The sequence below is a fragment of the Papio anubis genome, chromosome 17, assembly GCF_008728515.1.
Source record: "Papio anubis isolate 15944 chromosome 17, Panubis1.0, whole genome shotgun sequence".
Lineage (NCBI taxonomy): Eukaryota > Metazoa > Chordata > Mammalia > Primates > Cercopithecidae > Papio > Papio anubis.
The window spans coordinates 19886409-19907672 of record NC_044992.1 but is presented as its reverse complement, the minus strand read 5'-3'; the positions used below and the strand labels follow the sequence as shown (position 1 = coordinate 19907672).

The 21264-nt window shown below is 58.6% G+C and overlaps 1 protein-coding gene across 2 annotated transcripts in view; it reads right to left on the bottom strand.

The window, feature by feature from the left end:
• The window catches only part of KCNJ12 (potassium inwardly rectifying channel subfamily J member 12), a 43819-nt gene extending 23168 nt beyond the window's left edge, over nt 1-20651 (bottom strand). The window contains exon 1 of one of the 2 annotated variants that reach the window (XM_017950429.3): nt 20240-20651. The gene's annotated coding sequence lies outside the window, so the exon portion shown is untranslated. Of the gene's footprint in view, nt 1-18569; nt 19096-20239 lie in introns of those variants that run through there. The other variant, XM_003912474.5, reaches the window with a different exon arrangement.
• Between the last annotated feature and the right edge of the window lie 613 nt (nt 20652-21264).

The following is a 21264-nucleotide window of genomic DNA, read 5'->3' as shown; positions in this document are numbered from 1 at the left end:
CTCTGGAAACGGCCCTGCCCACCAAGCAGAGGGGCTCCAGCCACTCCTCTGCCTCAGCTGAACCCCAAATACTCTTCCCTTCTCCCCAGGCCAGTGCACAGCCTCTATCTGACCTCTGTCACTCAGTCGTGGTGAGACCTTGGGCAGGTCATTTCACCTCTCTGGCATCAGTATTCCTATCTGTAACATGGGGGCGATATGATGTAATTGTCATGAGGATTAATGACTTCATAAAGAGCTTAGAGCCATGCTTGGCATAGAGAAATATTATATTTATATCACCATCCCTGTTATCATCACGTCCATTATTTCCTTTTTTTTTAGAAAAAGTCTCGCTCTGTCGCCCAGGCTGGAGTGTAGTGGCGCGATCTTGGCTCACTGCAACCTCCGCGTCCTGGGTTCAAGCGAGTTTCATGCCTCAGCCTCCCAGAGGCAGGTGCCACCACGCCTGGCTAATTTTTGTATTTTTAGTAGAGACGAGGTTTTGCCACGTCAGCCAGGTTGCTCTCGAAATCCTGGCCTCAAGTGATCCACCCGTTTCGGCCTCCCAAAATGCTGGGATTACAGGCATGAGTCACTGTGCACTGTCTTTTTTTTTTTTTAAGACAGGATCTTGCTCTGTCGCCTAGGCTGGAGTACAGTGGCTTGATCAGAGCTCACTGTAGCCTTGAACTCCTGGGCTCAGGTGATCCTCCTTCCTCAGCCTCCCAGGTCGCTAGGACTACAGGTGTGCTCCAGCAAATCCAGCTAATGTTTCATTTTTGTAGAGATGGGTCTCACTATGTTGCCCAGGCTGGACTCGAACATCTGGCCTCAAGCAATCCTCCTGCCTCAGCCTCCCAAAGTGCTGGGATTACAGGTGTGAGCCACCTTGCCCAGGTGTCATCAACACTTCTGTGCCAGGCACTGGGTTGACGCGGGACATAGCCCATGGATCCCATGTGGTCACGGTCTGTGTCCAGACCTGCCACCCTCAGGGGTCCCTTAGCACTTCCAGGGACCCGCTTGCTGTGGCCCCAGCAGGGCCTGGAAAGAATTTCCGGAAATAACATGAGCAATTTCTAACGGTTTACCCCTGGCAACACCGAACTCCCAGCAGTTCCCACCTCCAACGCCTCATGCCAGGCTGGTCCCCTCCCCGGGTGCCTATGCCAGGGTTTCTCTCTGCCACATCCCTGACCACACCAGGCAGTCTCTGTCTTCACCTTCCCCACCCTCAGCCTCGACTTAAGCCTCTAGTCCTCATTCATCTCCAGAATCAGTGCATCCCCCAGCACAGGGCAGGCACAGAGCCGGGGACCTGTGTCTGTTTCCAGAACAGTGATCTATAATGAGAGCTCAGGATGATTGAACATTTACTATATTATGTGTCAGACTCAGCTCCTGAGTACCATACGGTCATGCCTCGATTAACGATGGGATACCTGCTGAGAAATGTGTCATCAGGCAATTTCATCACTGAGCGAACATCATAGAGAAATTTCCAGAAAGCTAGATGGTACAGCCTACTGCACACCCAGGCTGTGTGACGGAGCCTGTTGCTCCTAGGCTGCAAACCTGTAGAGCATGTACTGGACTCAACACTGTAGGCAACTGAAACACGATTGTAAGCATTTGTGTATCTAAACATAGTTACACATTGAAAAAGTACAGCAAAAATACAGTATAAAAGATAAAAAGTGGCACACCTGTATACCGCAGCCCCTTAGTGATCTTATGGGACCACTGTCATACGCACCTTCCGTCATTGACTGAAATATCATTAGTTGACACGTGACGAGATCCCCATGAGATAGATATTATAATTTTACCGATGAGTGCACTGAGGCCCAGGGAGGTAGCCTTCACTGGACAGTTCAGGTAGACCTCGGCCCAGACCAAACCCCTTGTTATTCCGACCTGTCCTCCTTTGCCTGGGTCCTGTGGGTGGGGCATAAGAGGCCAGCACTAGAGACCAGCAGTGCCCTGAGTGGCACCCTTGGCCCCAGACTTCGGCCACATGCTCCATGGGCCCAAATGAGTGGCCCTGGGAGGATGCGCTCAGCCTCAGGCCACTGCCCAGGTGTTTGCCCTGCTGCTCAGGGTGGAGGCAGGAGGTGAAGGCCTGGGGACATGGGGCTGGTGTCAAACACATGGGATTGAATGGTGCCTTCCAGGCCCCTGTGGCTTCATCTGTAACATGGGCCATGAGGGGACTAAGTGAGACGATCCCAGCGCCTGGTACAGAACAGGTGCTCAGCAATTGTGGAACCATGAGGTGGAGCCCCAGGACCCAGGGCCTGCCAGGCAGGCTGCCCTCAGGCCTCCACCCTTTGCTGGCAGCTTAACCTGCATGGGGAGGGGTCTAAGGCTCCCAGAGGGGCATTACAGGGTTAGCTGGATAAATGACCAGCAGGCAGTGCTGGCCGCGTAAGCGAGAATGGAAACATACCAGAGGCAGAGGGGAGGGTGCATGCAGAGGCCAGGGGCTGTAGAGGCTCTAGCCGTGGGGCAGGGTATACAGGTCAGCCCCAGGGTGCAGCCAACCTCAGGGACAAACTCAGACTGTTTGAGGGCCTGAAGCAGGGCCTCTGAGAGCTGCCACATCAGCCAGAGCCAGGCCCCTCTACTGTGGCTCAGGAAAGCACCATAGGCCCCAGAAAATTCCCTCCACCTCTCTGAGCCTCGGTGTCCCCATCTGTAACATGGGGACAAGCACAGAAAGTGATGAGTCAGCACCCGAAACTCCTAAGCAGCACAAGCTTCTGACAAACGTCCTTTCCAGTAGGGGAGGGCAGGGGAAGGCAAGGGAGATTGGTACGGCCGTGCAGGGAGGCACACGGACTTAAAATTCCAGCCCAGGCCTGGGAACAGCCTCGGCCCCTCCCCAGAGAGTGGGGGACTGGGCAAGAAGGGGCAGAAGTTAGGAGCCCATCCTGTTCCCAGACCCAGGGACACTATCCACATCTTCCTGCCCTGGCCTCCCTGACCCCCACCACCTGTGCATCTCCACACACACCCCACCGGCCCTGCCTACGAAATTCAGACACAGCTACATGGCCTATGCCCGCACTCACACCACCAAGGTTGCCCCGACCGTGCTGCCCACACCCACCTTCAGGCCTTCCATCTGTCTCCACAATCCACCTCCCCGTCTATACTGCCCAAATGCTGTGGCCACCATCATGGACCACAGGTGTCTGCCATTTAGACAACCCATCTACACAACCAGTCTCAGGCCTCATTCTCTGAACCCACTTGAGGAGGTTGGGGGTCCATGAAACCCCCACCCCATAGAACCAACACTCCCAGGCCAAGGGAACCTGGCGGCTTGGAGCCCCTCCAAGGGCTCCTGGTGGGGCTCCTGCCGGTCCTAAGTGCCAATAAGATGATTAAGGAGTGGGGACTAGCTGGGCCCCTGCCCCCTGCCTCGAGCAGCTGCAGCCTGGTGGGGGCAGAGGCAGAAGGCCCCTGTTGTGGGGCGTGTGTCCCTGTCCACCTTTGCTCCCTGCTGCAGCGGCCAAACTTGTCCTTCCCTGGGGGTCCAGCGCACTGAACTGGGTTCTCGGAACAAAACACAACCGGCTTCCATGACCCACAAGTGAGCACACACTGAGCACCTACTATGTGCCTGGACCTCTGGGAAGCCCTTCACACAGCACCTCCAGTAGGTCCAGTGGTCCAGTGGTGCCGTGTGCAGCGGGTAGGGCAGCTTCTTATTCCCACTCACACCTGGGGACACTAAGGATCAGGAAGGCTCTGCTAGAGCGTGGACCACCTCGCTCGAAGTCACTGCAGCTCGAGAGAGAGGGAAGGAAGTTGTCCAGGAGCCCACAGGTCCCACCACCACACTCCGCATAAGTCACCCGGTTCCACCTCAACCACAGCCGCAGGAGGCAAGACAGGGATTCCTGTAGCCACTTGCAGAGGAGCGGCCCCGGCCGGTAACCGGGAGCCATGCAACGCCCCACAGCGGGGAGGCCACCTTGCCAGACATGACCCCATGCTTGGCCCTCCCACCCACTGGCCAAGGCAGACCTGGTGGCAGGGGACGTCCTCGGCCTGCCCCCCTTCCAGTGACAAGGAGACTGGGGCGGGGGGACCACAGGCTCAAGGAAAGTGGGAGCCCAGTTCTGGCCACGTAGGATCCAGGTGCCCACAGACCCCAGGGGAGATGTCACCTGGGCTGGTGGGGGAAGAAAGGCCTGGGCTAGACATGAACCTGGGGCTGGAGGAGGCCAGGTGTGCAAGGGAGCGAGTATGGATGGGAAGATGCCTGGCCTCCGGAGAAGAGGTGGAGGAGGAGGAGGAGGAAGAGGGCTGGGCGGAGTGCCGCAAGGCTGGTGTACCCAGAGGGCACAGGTTCAGACAAACCAGGTGACTGGTGACCCTGTCCTAAACGTTTCCGAGGCATTGCAGGGGACGGCCATAAGGAGAATCTGGGGAGCAGCAGGACAGTCTTGTGAGGAGGTCTGTGGTCCTGGGGTACAGCAATAACGCAGGCTGGAGGGGTACAGGGAGGGTGCCCTGGAGTCAGAGTCTCTTCCAAAGGTAACAGCCCTTGCAGAGTTTGCTGGGGCTGCCGCAGGCCCAGCCACTTCACCTCTAGGTACATGGAGAGACCTAGAAACCGGCATCCAGGGGAACCTGTGTTCCATGTCCATGGCAGCACCGTTCACAGGTGCCAAAGGCCGAGCAGCCCAGCGTCCACCACTGACAAATGCTCAGGCAGAGTGTGTCCATCCACACCCAGGCATCCCTCAGCCATAGCAAGGAAGGTGGTGCTGACGCACGGCACACCAGGGCCGAGCCTGGAGAACATGACGGAGATGGAGAAGCCAGCCACGGAAGGTTGCCCGTGCAGGGCCCCACGCACACACGACGTCCAGATTAGGAAGATTTACAGCCACAGCAAGTGGTTTAGTGGCTGCCAGGGGATGGGGTGGGGACCAGCAGTGACTGCCAATGGGACAGGGCTTCCTTTCTGCATGATGGAAAGGCTTTGGAACTAGACAGAGGTGATGGCTGCACGACATTGTGAATGCACTAAATACCACTGATTTGTTCACTTTTAAATGGCCAATTTCATCTTAAGTGAATTTCACCTCCAAGAAAAAAAACTGGGAGGAGACACACAAAGGAGATTTGAAACCAACCTCGGCCTGACAGATCCAAGCCCAACGCCTCCCAGCAGCTCAGCAGAGCCACAACCAAACTCTGGACCAGGGAGCGGGAAGAAATGCTTATTGTTACAAGAAAGGAAGGAAGGAAAGAAAGAAAACCAGAAATGCTGCTGCAGCCTCCAGACCCTGCAATTGCTCCCCCTCCCCGTCCCCATGCTCCGTCCACCTCTGGCCACTGGCCCTGCTTCCCTCAGATGCTCTCTCAGCTCCCGCCCTGACTCCATGCGGGTCTGGGCCCCTTCTCCGGAAGCGAGTCCCTGTCCCATGGAGTCTATGGCCAGTGGTCCGCTGGCACCGCAGCTCTGTGGGGCAGGACTTTGTCTTGTGCCTTGCAGCATCCTGGGGCCTGGGGAGCAGTGCCCGTCCCGGTGGGCCCTTCAGTGTCACCGTCGGAAGGATTCACTGCCAACCAGGGTGTAGTGCAGGGTCCAGCAGAGGGAAGGAGATTTGAGACAGCGATAGCCTTAGGTAGGCAAGAGGGGTGGGCCCTGTAGGTGAGGGGTGACAGTCCATCATGGGGAGGGGAGCTGTGATGGGCATGAGTTGAAATTCTCTTCGATTTTCTCAGTGAAAGAGGTGATCACCATGCTGGTGGGGAGTCAGGGACCTTTGAGGGAGAAAGCCAGGCATGGGGCAGGAGTGGGGGCCTGGCGGCTGGGCCCAAGGAAGAGAGAGTGGGTTCTAGAACGAGGCAGGAGGAGGAGGGTCCGGGACCAGCACCCCAGCTCAGAAGCAGGACATGCAGTGAGAGCGGAGGCAAGGCTGATGGCCAGCCCTGAGCAGCAAGCCCACAGTTGGACTCGGGGTTTCGTGCCCTTTAAGTCTTGCTCCCTTCATGTCACAGGGAGGGCTAGGAAGCACGTGGCTGGGGCCCTCCCTGCCTAGGGCCCAGGGATGGTTTTGAAAGGCTCTCTAAGGGCTCCCCTGAGCTGAACTCTGGTGCTGAGGGACACTGGTGCCACAGCAGCCCCCAAACCCCCCGCGGGGCCAGGATCCAGGGCCTCTTCCCAGGAAACCGTCCCTGCCCCACAGCGGCACCACCCTCTGCAGAGACCTCCACTCAGCCATGGGGCTCTGAGCGAACAGCTGCTTCCCCCTCAGGACTGGGGGTCCCCGAAGTTAAGTGAATGAGTGAGTGGGCAAGTCATCGACTTACTCCCCAAGCAGCGAAGCTACCACTACAACCTGTGGCATCACACAGGACCCACAGATTCATGGGAAGCCTGAGCTCAGCCAGGGGGCCGGGGCTCCGGGATGCAGCGCACATGGAGAGAGGCCATTTCACCTCCAGGGAACAGGCGAAGCGGCAGGCCCCACCCTGAGAACAGGGTCTCTCCCTGCCCGTGCCCCCAGCACACAGCAATGCTCAGGCAATGGCCTGTCCTCCTAGCTTGATCTGGAGGCAAGAAAGAGGCGCCTGGACCAGCCATGCTCTGTGGCTGAGGTCACAGGTGGGAGGCAAGGCTCTGGGCAGTCCCTCCCCTTCTCCCAGCCTCCTTTTCTCCACCTGTGAATGGCAGGATTCAGACCCCGTCATCTGGAATTCTGAAACAGCCTAACGCCTGGCCGGGCAAGCTCCCCGCACAACTGCAGTTTAAATGGGGTAAATTTGGCTCCATTTCTCACAGTAGGGAAATGAGGTTCAGAGAGGTGATGCGGCTTACCTCATGTCACACAGCAGATGGGGGTAGGAGAGCAGCCCGTGCCACTGCAGGCCCCCAGTTCATGCCCAGCGCTGCCATTCCAAGACAGAGACATCTCAGTGGCAAGATACCTCCTGCATCCCGGGCCCGGGATGTCTCTCTCTTCCCTCATGAGGGAGCCCAGCGGGGCCTTCTTCAGAGAACCGAGGCTTCCCGATTGGGGTTCAAATTCGACTTGGCCACCGCCTCCCGCAGTGGCCCCATCTCTCAAGCCCCACTCCTTGCCTGGCTGGGACATTTTGAGAATTAAGTGAGATAATGTTCGGGAAAGCACTGAGCACAGCGCCTGGCACCAGCCGCCGCCGGGTAAGCAGTCATTTTCATTATTGTTTCTGGGTGCCAAGCCTCAGCACGACGTCACACTGCTTCCTGAGAGATAAAGGCACCCGGTGACACCACAGGCTGCCGGATTCACCACCGGGCCATTCGTATTGCTGGGGCTCCCAAATTTCCTGGTGGCAACTGGGAGCCACAGGAGGGGGGGCCAAGGACACCCAGGCTCCCTCGGGCTAGGGGCATTACAGCAATCCCACCTACACCCACCTCCAGAGGGACTAGGGCGTGGCAAGGGGGTCACAGGTGTGATCCCAGCCCCTCCCTCCAGGCAGTGAGGAGCCCCACTCTGGGGCTCCATGCACAGACAGGAACACTGGCATGGGATGGGGTATGGCAGGTCCTCCCGACGCCCCGTTCAGGCGTCTGTGAAGCGAGGCTGCTGCTCCCCATCCTTGGGTGAGCCGTAGAGACCCAGGAGGATGAGAGAGGGCTGGCCCGTGGCCAGGGCATCCCACCCACTCCCTGAGAGCTTCTCCGCCGGGAAGGATAAGGTCAGGAAACACCCTCCCTGCAGGTGCCGGCAGCTACTAGAAATGGAACTACAACAAGAGGTTTTAACTTGAAAAGCCACTACACCTCTAAAACAAAGGAGACGCCAAGCAAAGCGATGGCAGCGGGGGTGCCATCTTCACGGCCAGGACTAGTGGCCTCAGTGGGAGGAGTGGAAGGTAGGGACCCAGCGCACACGGACTCTGCCAAGGGGGCGACCCACCAGCACGACCCTCTGGGGGCACAGCGGTGACACCTCAAAACCACAAAGGCACAGCCCCTCGAGCGAACAGGCCATTTCCAGAACTTTCTCTTGGACAGCCGGGGCCGGAGGACCTCTGCGTCCAGGTACTCCAGCAGCATTACATCACTGACAGCTGAGGGTGGGAGGGAAACCTAATAGTGAGCGCATCGGTGAGGCAGATTGACTAAGCAGAAATCCAGACTCCTGCAGGAAATACCAGTTAGATGTTCAAACCAGTTGTTCACGGATAGAACAATACAAGGTGTCATCTCCCACACCCTCCGACAGGGGAAGGACCATTCAGAGCTCCACTTCCCAGGTGAGGAAACTGAGACACAGGGCAGCTGGGAAATGGGAAACCCGCCCGAGGATACACTGCTGGTAGCTGATCCCAAAACACCTCACCCCAGCGCTCGATGTCTCCAAAGTATGGTTCTAAAAAAGAGCACGTTTCTTTTTTTTTTTTTTTTTTGATGGTGTCTCGCTCTGTCACCCGGACTGGAGTGCAGCGGTGCGATCTCGGCTCACTGCAAGCTCCGCCTCCTGGATTCAAGCCATTCTCCTGCCTCAGCCTCCCAAGTAGCTGGGACTACAGGCGCTCGCCACCACGCCTGGCTAGTTTTTTATACTTTTAGTAGAGATGGGGTTTCACCGTGTTAGCCAGAATAGTCTCAATCTCCTGACCTCATGATCTGCCCGCCTTGGCCTCCCAAAGTGAAGAGCACATTTCTTAAAAGAGAAAAAGGTTGCAGTGAGCTGAGATGGCACCACTGCACTCCAGCCTGGGCGACAGAGCGAGACTCCGTCTCAAAAAAAAAAAAAAAAGAGAAAAAGGATGCAGGGTGGCATATCTGTGTTGGCCATGAGTAGTGGCTGACTGGTGCCCTCCCCAAAGAGATGTCCACACAGAACCTGTGAATATGACCTTATTCGGATGAAAAGAGCCTTTGCAAATATAGAGTTTGGATATGAGATCATCCTGTGTTATGGTGGACCCTGAATCCAATGACAAGCATCCTTAGAAGTAGAGGTCCTGGCACGGTGGCTCACACCTGTAATTCCAGCACTTTCGGAGGCTGATGCAGGAGCACTGCTTGAACCCAGGAGTTTAAGACCAGCGTGGGCAACACAGTGAGACTCAGTCTCTACAAAAAAAAAAAAATTAAAAATTTGGCCGGGCGCGGTGGCTCACACCTGTAATCCCAGCACTTTGGGAGGCCAAGGCAGGTGGATCACAAGGTCAAGAGATCGAGACTATCCTGGCCAACATGGTGAAACCCCATCTCTACTAAAAATACAAAAATTAGCTGGGTGTGGTGGTGCGCACCTGTAGCCCCAGCTACTCAGGAGACTGAGGCAGGAGAATCTCTTGAACCCAGGAGGCAGAGGTTGCAGTGAACCGAGATCATACCACTGCACTCCAGACTGGCGACAGAGGGAGACTCCATATCAAAAAATAATAATAATAATCATAGTTTAAAAAAATAAAATAAAATAAAAATGTGCCAGGCATAGTGGTGCACATCTGTAGTCCCAGCTACTTGGGAGCCTAAGGCAGGAGGATCACTTGAGCCTGGGAGTTCCAGGCTGCAGTGAGCCATGGTTGACAGAGCGAGACTGTCTCAAAACAGTAAGAGCAAGAGAGAAGAGAGGGAGAGAAAGCACAGGGAGAGGAGACCATGTGAAGACAAGAGGCAGAGACTGGAGTGATGCCCACAAGCTGAGGAATGCCTGGACTGCCAGGAGCCCCCAGAAGCTGGGGGAGAGCCCCAGAACGGCTTCTCCCTCAGAGGCTCCGTGAGGAACCAGTCCTGCAGACACCGGTTTCAGACATCTGGCCTCTAGAACAGATGCTGCATTTGTACTGTTTTAGGCCACCCAGTCTGTTATGGTGGCAGCAGCAGGAAACCGACACAGGGTCTCACTGGCTTGCCGCCCTCTGATCCCTGCCTCTGCTTTCTTTACTGGACTTGGTTGGTGGTGCTGCCAGACTCCCGCCCCAGTGCTCCTTCCACATCTCAGATGCAATGATAGGCGTGTGGGTTTGCCCAACCCACTTTCTCTAGTGTTCTCATTTCACAGGGGAGGACACTGAGGCTCCCAGGGCTCCTGCTCCTCACCCACTGTCCTCCTAGTCTCCTCTCTATTAACTGCCTTTGATCTGGGGCATCCCCACCCAGCGGCAGCGGGTCCTAAGGCCACCAAGAGCCTGGTCATGGGCCCTGGAGCTGCAGTCAGGGCATCTGCCGTGGGATGGAGGCCAGGACCCATGGGTGGCCTGGAGGCTGTGCTGGCAGGACCCAGGCCAGCCTCCATCCCACAGAGGAGGAGGGCAGCAGGGTCTCCTCTGTTACACAACCCCCAGGGAGGGCCTCAGCCACTCCACGGTTGCCTCCTAGGGCACCGCCTCCAGTGGTCTTCAAGGCTCCCAGGGCCTGGGGAGGGACCTGGCTGCTCCAACTGGGCAGGTGCTGCTGACAGCTTGCAGCCCAGCAGGCCGAGGCGATGGCAGGGCTGAGCCTCCGGCCACACGGCAGAGTGGGGATCAGGGAGGCCAGGAAGCTGCCCTGTCCTGCCTGCAGTGCCCAAGCCCAGAGGGGAGGAGAGAACAGATGCCCAGACACGAGAGTGGACTGCCTCTCCATTTCACAAACAGGGAAACTGAGGCTCATAAAAGAAGGGCGCCAGGTTTATCTGATCCCCACAGACACTGAGACAGCTACTGAGAGTGACCACAGACTGGTCACTCTCCCAATCAGTGTATCAGATCCTTTCTAATAAGGGGCCCTGGTAGAGCAAGGCGGGACCATCCTGCTGCGTCTCAGGCCAGGTTCCAAGGAACGACAAGGAGGGGACAGACACTGAGATGCGGAAGCTTGGAGACAGGTCAAAGTGACATTCCCCACACAGAGGCCTGCCCCAGCCTGAAGACAGTGAAGGAGCAAGTGGCCCTGTTTCCAGGAGGTCAGGGCTAAGGGAACAAGAGAGGCAAGGACCCCAGCGGGACCAGCGGTGAGCACCTTCCCTCCGAGCTCCAGCGTGTCTACTCCGCCCTGAGTGGGAGCCGGTTTGCCCAGAGGTCCCGAAGCCCTAGGGGGCTTGACTGCAGCAGGGGCTGGGCTGCGACTCCCAAGCCCCCCAGACCCTCTGAGCTCTGGGGATAGAGGCAGGGGATCTGGATTATCCCGACTCCCAGAGGGATCTGAGGGAGGAGACACCCAGGCGAGGACTTGGTACCTCTCCTGGTACTTAAAGCACCAATCCTGCAATTCCAGGATCTCTGTCTCAACGCAGCTAAAATGACAACGAAAAGAACCCATGACTCACGGACTTCAGTGGCTCTGTGCATTCAGATGCCACAAAGATCCTAAGGTCCCAAGACTCAGTCCTCAACCCACGCCCAGGAAGACAGGATGAGACCCCTGGGTCCAGTGGGCACAGGCACCACACAGCAGCACGCATGGTGCAGGGGACGCCATGACATGTATGCAATGATCCCACATGAATAAAAAAACAAAGGCAACTTAGATGTTAGCACATTTCTATGCCTCTATTTACACATATTCACGTCTGCATAAGCACTGAGAAACCCAGAAGGCTCTCTAATGATGGTCACCGCAAGGACATGAAGCTTTGGGGCAGGGGGAGGCAGGGGGTGAGAAGGAGAAATTCACTTTTCTCCTTGCAACCGTTTATCACTTTACTGTGAGCACATAACACTCTTATAATTAAAAACTGTCATATTCAACAAAATACGACAATGTCTGTGATGGCTCATGTGTTTCTTGTCTATTTCATCCTGCCCCACCCACTGAGATGTCAGTCCCCCAGGGCAGAGGTCTTGTGCAGGCCACATCCCCAGCCACCTGCTGAGCTCAGGAATGAGGCCAAACTCCTGCATCCTCAAAGCCCACCACGCAAATACCTGACCTCTAGGACCTCTGGGATTCTCTGGGAAGGGAATGGAGGGGATGGAAAGAAAGGGACACCCAGGGGACAGGCTGGGGGTGGCTTGTGAATGGGGATCCCCAGGGCCAAACAGGTGGCTATGACCCCTGAGTTTGCCCCTCCCAGGCCCTATTTCTACAAGACCCAAGACTGTCAGAAGCCCTACTTTTGAGCATCCCCAACCTGCCCCAGATCCCAGCACCCCTGAAAGCCCCAGGTCTCCATCTGCCTCTGCCCTCCCTGTGATCAGGCCAGAACCCGCCCCCTCTGGCCACGCCAAGCTCCCCTGGGCCTTCCCTGGCCTCGGTAGCCCCCAGGCCTGAATGGAAGCCTGACTTGGCCTGGAACCAGAAGCCCCGAGGCAGAGGGTCGGGGCGGGGGCGGCTCGGCTGCTGCCACACAGAACGCCAGCTGCTGGCAGCGATTTATTTTTGCTTTAAGTGCTGGAGAATTGCAGGCCTGGAGCCGCCAGCTCGGGCCCGGCTGCAGCTGGAGCAAGTGGGGCGGGCAGGGGCAAGGGCACGCCTCCGGCCACCAGGCCACCCCATCCCCCTTGACCTCTCCTGCCCCCGGCCTTTCAGCCTCTCTATCATACACATCCCAGTCTCCACACACTCCCTTCTCCCCCGCCCTCCCCTGTCAAGTCCCCAAACAGCTGCCTGGAGGCTTCAGGGACAGAGGGTCTGTGGCCTCAAGGCTGCGCCCCAGCCTTCCTCTGGGAACTGTGTGACCTCAGGCTGTGGGGACCCTCTCCAGCCTCAGGCTGCCCACTGGGGTGGAAGCAGGGAGGGCTGCGAAGTATCCCTGCCGCCAGTCCCCATGTTACCTGGTTTCCCTTTCTGCCCCCACTCCCCAAGTGAGCCTCAGGAGACAATTCCCCACGTCCGCACACCTGGCCACACACCTGGCCAACCGGGCACACCTGGCTGAGGCCCAGGACCAGAACCTATCTGCTCCCCACAAAAGGGGCCGCCAGCCCTGTCTTTTCTGAAGCAACGTGGACATTCAGAGGAGGAGGGACAGGCTGTGCTCAGGCAAGCAGAAGGCATTCCAGTCTCTATAGTTGCAGAGGTGATCATTGCTGGTCACTAAAGCCGCTAGAGTTGATCATTGCAAATCGCAAACATTTTTAAACATTTTAAAACCTGAGTGTCCTATTCAAAAAAAAAAAAGCCTGGAAAGGAGAGATGAAATGCACTGACATGAAACTCAATGACCACTGGGAGTTTGGAATGCTTAACTGGGCAAGAAACAGAGTCACTGTCCCCTCCCTGCCAGCCCCACCCCCTCAGTCGCCCTCCACACATGTGTGCTGAAGGCAGGAGAAAGGATTCAGCCATCAGCTGAGATATGAGAGGCCCCACACCCCAGGCCTCAGTTTGCTGGGATCTGCAATGGGAATGGCTTGTGATCCTGGGAAGGAATGGGGTGGGGACATCGTGAGCTGAAGCAGGCCAAGTGCTAGGAGACACAGCAGGGCTTGGAGCCTGAAGCAGTGAGGCTACAGATACAAAGCACTCCACCCAGAGCGGGGGCCTGAAGGAAGCCCCATCTCCCTCCCGCTCAGCCAGACAGAGAGACGGCAGGCCAAAGACTCAGAGAAAAGGTCAGAATCCAGCTATGTCCACTGACAAGCGCCACAGTTCTTGGACAGTGACCTCTCTGAGGCTCAGTTTTCTCATCTGCAGAATGGGCTGACAATGCTGGCTACCATTGCTACCAAGCACTCACTGCATGTCAGGCACCAGGCATGGCGGAAGCAGCCAGTTCACTCTCTGTGTTTACTGGGCGCCTGCCATCTCCTGCCTACCGCTTAGGCACTGGGGACACAGCTGTGGTAGAGCAGGTCCAAAAAGAAGAGATCCTATTCCAAGGGAGAGATGGACAGTAAACAAGATCAACAAATAAAACATATTGTGGCAGATAGCATTAAGTTCTACAGAGAAAAAATAAAGCAGGAAAAGGAACATGGGGGAAAGGGAGGCTGCAGTGTCCTACAGGGGAATCAGGGGAGGCCTTGGAAAGAGGGTGGCATCTGGGCAAGACACGAAGGTGGTGAGGGAGGGGCCATGCTGAGATCTGGGGAAGAGCATTCTGGGCAGAGACAGCAGCACATGCAAAGGTCCTGAGGTAGGAGTAGGCCTGATCTGTTGGAAGCACAGCAAGGCAGGCAGAAGGGTGGCCCCGGCGGGGGAGCAAGAGTCCTGGAAGTGAGGCCAGACTGTGCAGGGCCCTGAGGGTCCCAGGGAGGAGTGTGGTGGGAATCAACAGAGGGCCCTGACGCCCAGAGTGCACCAGGCACATAGTAGGTGCTCAAGGAACAATGGCCCACTGGTAGAAGCCTCCACTCCACACGCTTTATTGTTTGTTCCCTGGCCCCTCTCCAGGCCTGAGTCCTTTAAAGAGGCCTGGGCTGCAGGTGAGGGCAGGAGAGGGAGGCTTTGGCTACCCAAGCAGGAGGGAAGGTTCAGTCTAGGTGGGTGGGGGGAGTCAGGCAGGATCCAGGAAGCTGTGCCCACCGATCCTAGGACAGCATTAATGGACAGTCAAGGCGAAACTGCTCCCTGGGGCAGCTGAGAAAGGGGCTTCCACTCCTATCTGGCCAAGCAAATGGAACCATGTCCGATGATGCATGGCTGAAGGCTAATTAGAGGGCTGGGCGGGGATCCCCAAGGTCCCCACAGCCTCATGCTGCCACTTCTGCAGCCAGGCAGGAAGGGGTGAGCTATGGAGCACCAGTGGTGGTGGTGGGGGGGACTGGGGGACTCTGAGGATGCACCAGGAAACAGGAGGCCTGCATCGGGGCCCACTGGCGTCTGGGGCCCACTGCTGCAGCAAATCACTGCCCTGCCCTGGGCCTGCTTCCCCACATGCCCAGGGGCAGGTTGGATGGGGAAATGACGAGTTCCCCAGGCTCTGGCTCCACAAATGCTCACAACGCCTCCTTCCCAGATCCCCCTCTCCACACATCCGTTTCTACTGAGACCAGCCCCTCCCCACCCCCAACTCCCAGAGGCACACTCCAAGTCTCACATTCCTACTGCCCCATCCGGGGCGTTCTCGGGAGCCAGTCCCACTTCACAGATGATGAACTGAGGCCAGGAAGAGCGACCCCATCTTGGGTGCAACACCTGTCTCTCTTGCCCCCCTGAGTCTGTCCAAGAGTCTCCTCTGAGAGAGTGAAATCTTTGAGGGCGGGGGCTGGATCTCCCCATATGCAACGTCCATTTATTAAGCACTTCTGTATGCCTACTTTGCACAGGGGCCACAGCTAGGCAACAGGGCCTGGGGTCTCCAGCCCCAGAACTCAGCCCCCACAGCTCTCGCCAGCACAGCGAGGCCTCTGTGGCTGGAAGAAGCAGTCCAGACATAGAATCTTCGAGCATTTACTGAGCACCTACTGTGTGCCAGGGCTTCACTAGGTGCAAGGAATACAGCTCCCAGGAGCTGGGATGGCACGCAGGCCCCAGGCCCTGTGTGGGACCCGCCTGGTAGTAAGGCAGGGAGAAAGCTAGCCTGGCAGTCAAGTGCCCCTGAGCCACGTGTCTGTGAAATGGGGGAAGGTGCAGTTCTGTCCCTGGGAAAGCACCAGGGCTCTGGGTCTGAGCCCTACAGGCTGGTGCCTCTGGTGCCTCCTTCGGCCTCCAATCCCTGTCTGCACAACAGAGCTGATGCCACTCTCTGCACTGGCAGGCCATTAGGAAATTAAGTCAGCTGACCCAGGGCTGGGTCCTTGGCCAGTGCCCAGCGGGGACTCTGGTCCTGCCCCGAGCCCAGCACCTCCAAAAACCCACCTGCCTCTGCCAGCCTCCCCCCACCCCCAACCCCATGGTGCCTCTGAAGCTCTGACCAACCTGCACACGGCCCAGTTTCAGGCCGGCTCTCTTTCATCTTTCATCTTCCCCATCACGCTGCCAGTTCCCGGCACAGCCATCCCGTGGGGCTGAGCCCCTGTCCACTGCACCTTCCATGTGGCTGGCCAAGCCTCCAGCCCTCCTGCTACCCATGAGCTGCCCCCTCCCTGACTCTCCTCCGTGCCAGCCTGTGGCAGGGCTCCAAGGGCAGGCCCAGGGGAGGGGCAGGTGTGCCCATGTGTCGCTCACAGTAAAGCCCTGGCCAGGGCCCAGCCACAGGCACCAACTGCACCTGTTGGAGGAAGGGCCCTGCCCAGACCTGGGCCTGGGAGCAGGGGGGTGAGAGTGGCCACTGGGTGGGCACCGTGTGTACCAGTAGCCTTCTGCCGAGGGACCTGGCGAGGGCCACAGAGGTTGATGACAGTAATGATGCAGTCACTTCCGCCCCAGCTGTATGCCAAGGCCTCCGGGTGCCATGCTTGGTACTGCCAACTGTGGCCCAGAGTACCGGAGGCCTGGCTGGGCAGAGAAAACTGCCCATAGGCAGAACCGGCCCCAGTGCTGCAGAGCTGCAGGTGCTGCTGCTGCTGTTACTACTGTTATCACTGCTGTCATTATTATTTTGCTGTTGCAGGGTCACTCAGTGTTACCTTGTCCTGCTTCAAGGAGACCCAGGGATGGGGACACCATGGCTCTGGGGCAGGAAGGCTGGCGGGGTAAGTCCCTGGCCTGGAGAGAGCTAGGTGAAGGCATCTGTCCAAACCCAACCTACTGCGTGGCTTTAGGCAATACCCCTCCATCACTTCCCAGGCATCTCTTCCTTCCAGCACAGTTAAGGCACAATCCTGGAGGGGTCCTCTCCGGGGCAGCCTGGAAACACTATGGGGGTTTGACGGGCTAGCTGCAGGGGGAGTGTCCAGAGATGGACTGACAGCTCCGGTCCTGCCCCTCCCAGAGAAGGCTCCACCCCTTCAGTGCTGGGGATGGGGGGTGTCAGCCATGCCTTCCCCTGGGAGGGGAAAAAACGAGGTGATAGAGGACTTGGAGTCCCTACCTACCAGCTCTGGGTCAACAGCCCGCATTTACAGACTGCCTACTGTATGCCCACAAGGGCGCTCCAATGGAGAAGAGAGGTGTCCCTGTGGCCCAGCACTCTGGAGCCACCCTCCTTGTCTCCAGGATGCTCGAGTGAGTGCCCTCCCCCCTCACTCCCTGCTCTCTCTCGGGGGGGGGGGGGGGGGGCTTGGCCCCACCAAATGGCAGGCCCAGGGTCCCCCTCCTAGAGCGGCCAACCTCGGGTCCCCTGTCTGGTCGGAGGTGCCACGAGAGAACTGAGGGGCAGACTTTGCTGAGAAGTCTCTTGGGGGGGGCTCCCAGCGACACTGAAGGGCTCTTCTTAGAATACAAGAGGGATACCCCTCAAAAAGAGAGCAAGCCTCCGGTGGCGCCCAGGGCTGAGTTGCACCTCCCCTCCCTGACCCTCGCTCGCCACAGGGCGGCGGTCCAGGGCGGAGCTGCGCGAGGAGGGGCCGCGGAGGTGCAGCGCAGCGCGAGGGAGGCTGAGGTCCAGCCCCGCGGCCAGGGACCGGCCCTCCTCTGGCATCTCAGAGAGGGCGAAGGCTAGGCCCAAGGCTAACGCCTCCCGGGTTCGCACCTTCCAAAGGCGGCTGCCGATTTCAACGGCGTGTGGGTGCCTCGGCGCTCCAGGAGACGGAGCCTGTGAACCCGGGTTTGGGGGCTCAGATGTGGGGGCCAGGAGGTCCCCCAGGGCTTTATTGCAGGGCTCGAACCTGGGTATAGAGGAGCAAAAAAGAAACTAGAAATGGCCACAGGCAGCGCGGCACTCTAAGATGGGAACGCCCCCTGGGAAATGGGGAGGGGGAGGTCCCAGGTGCCGGCGAGTCCAGGCTGTGAAGAGGCAGGAAAACCTCCCAGGACAAGACCGTCCCCAGAGAAACACTTTGACCCCCATTCCGATCACAGGTTTTAAAATATTCACATGACATGAGCACGCTGGATCAAAACCGAGGCACAGACACTCGCTTGGGCCTCAACTCCCATCTGAACCCCCCAAGAGCGCCCCACCCCAGCTGCCTCTGCCCAAGAGCCCCTGATTCCCGCCCCGCTTCCCCAGAGCACCCGGAGAGGCCATGTGCGCGCAGGGTGGACCCTGGCCCTGAAACCCTGGGAGCTTCTCAGCCAGCGGCCATCCCCTCGGAGATCAAGGCCGACTTCTAAAAGCAAAAGGGAGCCTCTGGACTTGGCTGACTTGCTGGCATGGAATCATTTCCAGAATATTTTTACTCCATTACAGCACAGGAGGTGAGAAAGAGACACGACTCCAAGGACCCGCAGGTCTCTGACGGGAGGCATTCTCCGGGCGGCTCATATAGCCCGGGCGCCCATCTCCGAGCCCCACCTCGATCGCGGGGTCTCCGGGAAGGTCACGCGTAGGACCCGTGCCGCGCGCCAGAGTGCTTCCGCACGCTCCCTCCCGAGCCCCCTCGTGCAAACCAGCCAGAGGGGAGCCGAGGGCTCCTCAAAGTTTCCTGGAGCGCCCCCCAGGACGAAGGTTAGCCAGGAGCAAAGTTCCTTGTGGTGGTAGCCGGAGACATGGCAGGAAAAGAAAAGCTCGCAGTCAGCATTTCCTCCGATGTCTCACCAAGGGAGGAAAAAAAATGAAAACGAGAGGAAGAAAACACCCTCCCGCTCCACCTTCCCTGTTGCTGCACCACCTCGTGCTCGCTCCGGGCCGGGCTAGAGGCGGGGGGCGGCCTGAGGGGAACTGGGGCCGGGTCCGGGAGGGACCATGCGCCCGCGGCCGCGCACTTACCTCGGTCAGTGGCCCGGGCGCGGCGCGCTCGGCGTCCTCCCAGCTCCGGGCGGCCGTTCCTGGCCCCGGCAGCTGCCGCGCTGGCTGCATCGCCGCCGCTGCCGCCACCGCCTCAGGGCAGCTCCCGGGGGCGCTCCATGCCGAGGGGCGCGTCTGTCCGCAAAGCGGATCGCCCTGGTCCAGCCACGGGTCGGGGGCGCGCGCCTGGACGGCGCCCCCGGCCGCTGGGCGCTCACTCGGGCCGGGGCGGCTGGCGTCGGTCCCTCGGTCCGGCTGTGAGCACTGCCGGCCCACCCCCTCCCCCGCCGGCTGTTATCTGATCTCGGGCAGGGCCCGGCGAGCTCCCCTACGCCTGGGCGCCCGGCACCTCCGCTCAGGCTCCGACCGCGCCAGTCCCCCTCCCCCGGCTACTGTTCCCAGGGAGGCGGCATCAGTGGCGGCGTGGCCCGGAGAAGACGAGGAGCGAGGAATGGAGGGCGAGGAGGCGGCGGGAGGCAGAGGCTCGGCGCGCACCCAGCTCAGCGCCTCGCTCCACCGGAGCTCAGCTCGGCAACTCCTCTAACTCTCCGCGGAAAGCACGCCCGCCCCGCGCCGCGCAGCGCCGCGCCGCCGCTGCACCCGCCTACCATGGCTCTGGCCTGGCCCGGAGCCCCTCCTAGTCCCGGGCCGCCCCCTACACATACACCGCCAGCCACTTGCGCACTGGGACGCGCGCGCGCGCACACACACACACATACACACACACACACACACACACACAGAGGCACGTCTTCCCGGGGACATGCGCGCACACACACATACACACATGTAGGCACGTCCTCCGGGGGACACGCGCGCACGCACAGGTGCATGACGAGCACACACACAGGCATAAACATACAGGATACATGCTCCTATATGCATGATGTTCGCAGTTGCACAGGTGCACACTCGCTAGTGTGCACATGCAGGATGGCATCTGCACGTGTGCATACGCACACACAGGTCTAAGCTTGTGCATTCCCACAGAACCCTTTCCCCCTGCACACCAGGCACGCACCCTCTACACACACCATCCCACCCTAATAGCATTTTTCTCCTCTCCATCTTGAGCTGTTTGGTTTCTCCCATCTCCTGCCTTCTCTGTGCTCGTCCCTGGACCTCTCTCTGCGGACCCGATCCCCATGTGACCCCCTTCTCTTTCGAGCCCCTGTCTCTGGAGACTCAGGCTTTCTTCCCAACCTGTCCCCAAATGCCCTGCCCTCTCAGCCTTCTGAGGCCTATTGTCTGGTCCTCATATCTCTGAGCCTCCCGCAGGGGCCAAGCCTTTCATCCTGGCAGACAGACCTGCTCGCCTGTACACTGACCCAGGGAAACCCCATTTTGTCACCAGTCTGACCCCCAGCTCGGCCCTAGGGCCTCAGAATTGGGCCGAGGAGGCCAGTCTGTGCCCAGAGCATGAGCCTCAAAGGGCTCCTTGGCCCCCTTGGCCTCCAGCTTCCCCTTTAATGTGAAATATAATTATGTGTCTGCACAGCAGGGAGACTGGCTGCAGGATTCTAACCAAGGAGGACGGCTCTCTGGCCCGCGCCCAGATTGCTGGCGGCTTAGAGCAGAGTGATCTGCAGGCCCCACCAGCCCCAGGATCCTGGCCCCAGGCAGCGGTGGGTGCAATCCAGCCCAGCACTCACCGACATCAGTCTGCCCCGGGTTTGAATCCCACCTCCTCAACTGACTAGCTGTGGAGACAGCTCACTTCACCACTCAGTGCCTCCGTTTCCCTGTTGTCAGTAGAACTCACTACACTCATGGAGCTGTAGCAAGGATTAAATGAGATGAGTCTATCTAAAGTGCTTAGCACTTGACCTGGCTGGTAAAACAGCCAGGCGGAGCGCTCTATATGTTCTGAGCTCTGTGCTGCAGACCCAGCTAGAATTATTTCATTACCACTGTGGCCCTCTGGGGCAGATAAGCTCCTTGGTTCCATTTTACAGATGAAGGAACTGAGGCACAGAGGGGTGGTCACTTGTTTAATTACAGAGCTACCAGGTGGTGGAGCCAGCACTCAGAATCAGGTGTGTCCCCAACTTAGGGCTGCAGTGGAGAAAGAAGGGGCATCGCAGGAGCCTGCAGCCCCCACCCTGCCCTGCCTGGCACACTGTGTCCTGGTTTCCTCCTCCTCCTGGGAGAACAGCCTCTCAGGGGACCAAAAACTCTCAGGAAACTTCCTCCTTCTCCCTCCAAGTGACCAAGGAGGGAAATGACTCAGCTCCCCACCTGCCCCTGCTCCATTTCCCAGATGGGGAAGCCCAAGTCAGCTGCGGAAGAAGCCTCGAACCAGCTCCCACCCTCAGAGGTCACTCAGCTGTCCCAAGAGGAATGGGGCCTGAGACACCCCTCCCTCGAGGCCTTACTCTGGGGGCCCAAAGAGGGGCAAGGAAATGGACGGGAGCACCTCAGGTCTCCTCTGGGTCTAAGATTCTGACAGCTCCTGGGACAAGGAGCTGTGCCCAGGGCATCCACAAGCCTGGAACAGCCCAACACACCACACACACACACACATACACACACACACACGCGCACATACACACACACACACACGCACATACACACACACACACACGCACATACACAGGGCCCCTGCCCAGGGGCGCGCCACCCAAGATGGCCAGTGTGAGTCAGGCCTGGTCTCCGCCCCTCCCCACCCCCGCCCCCA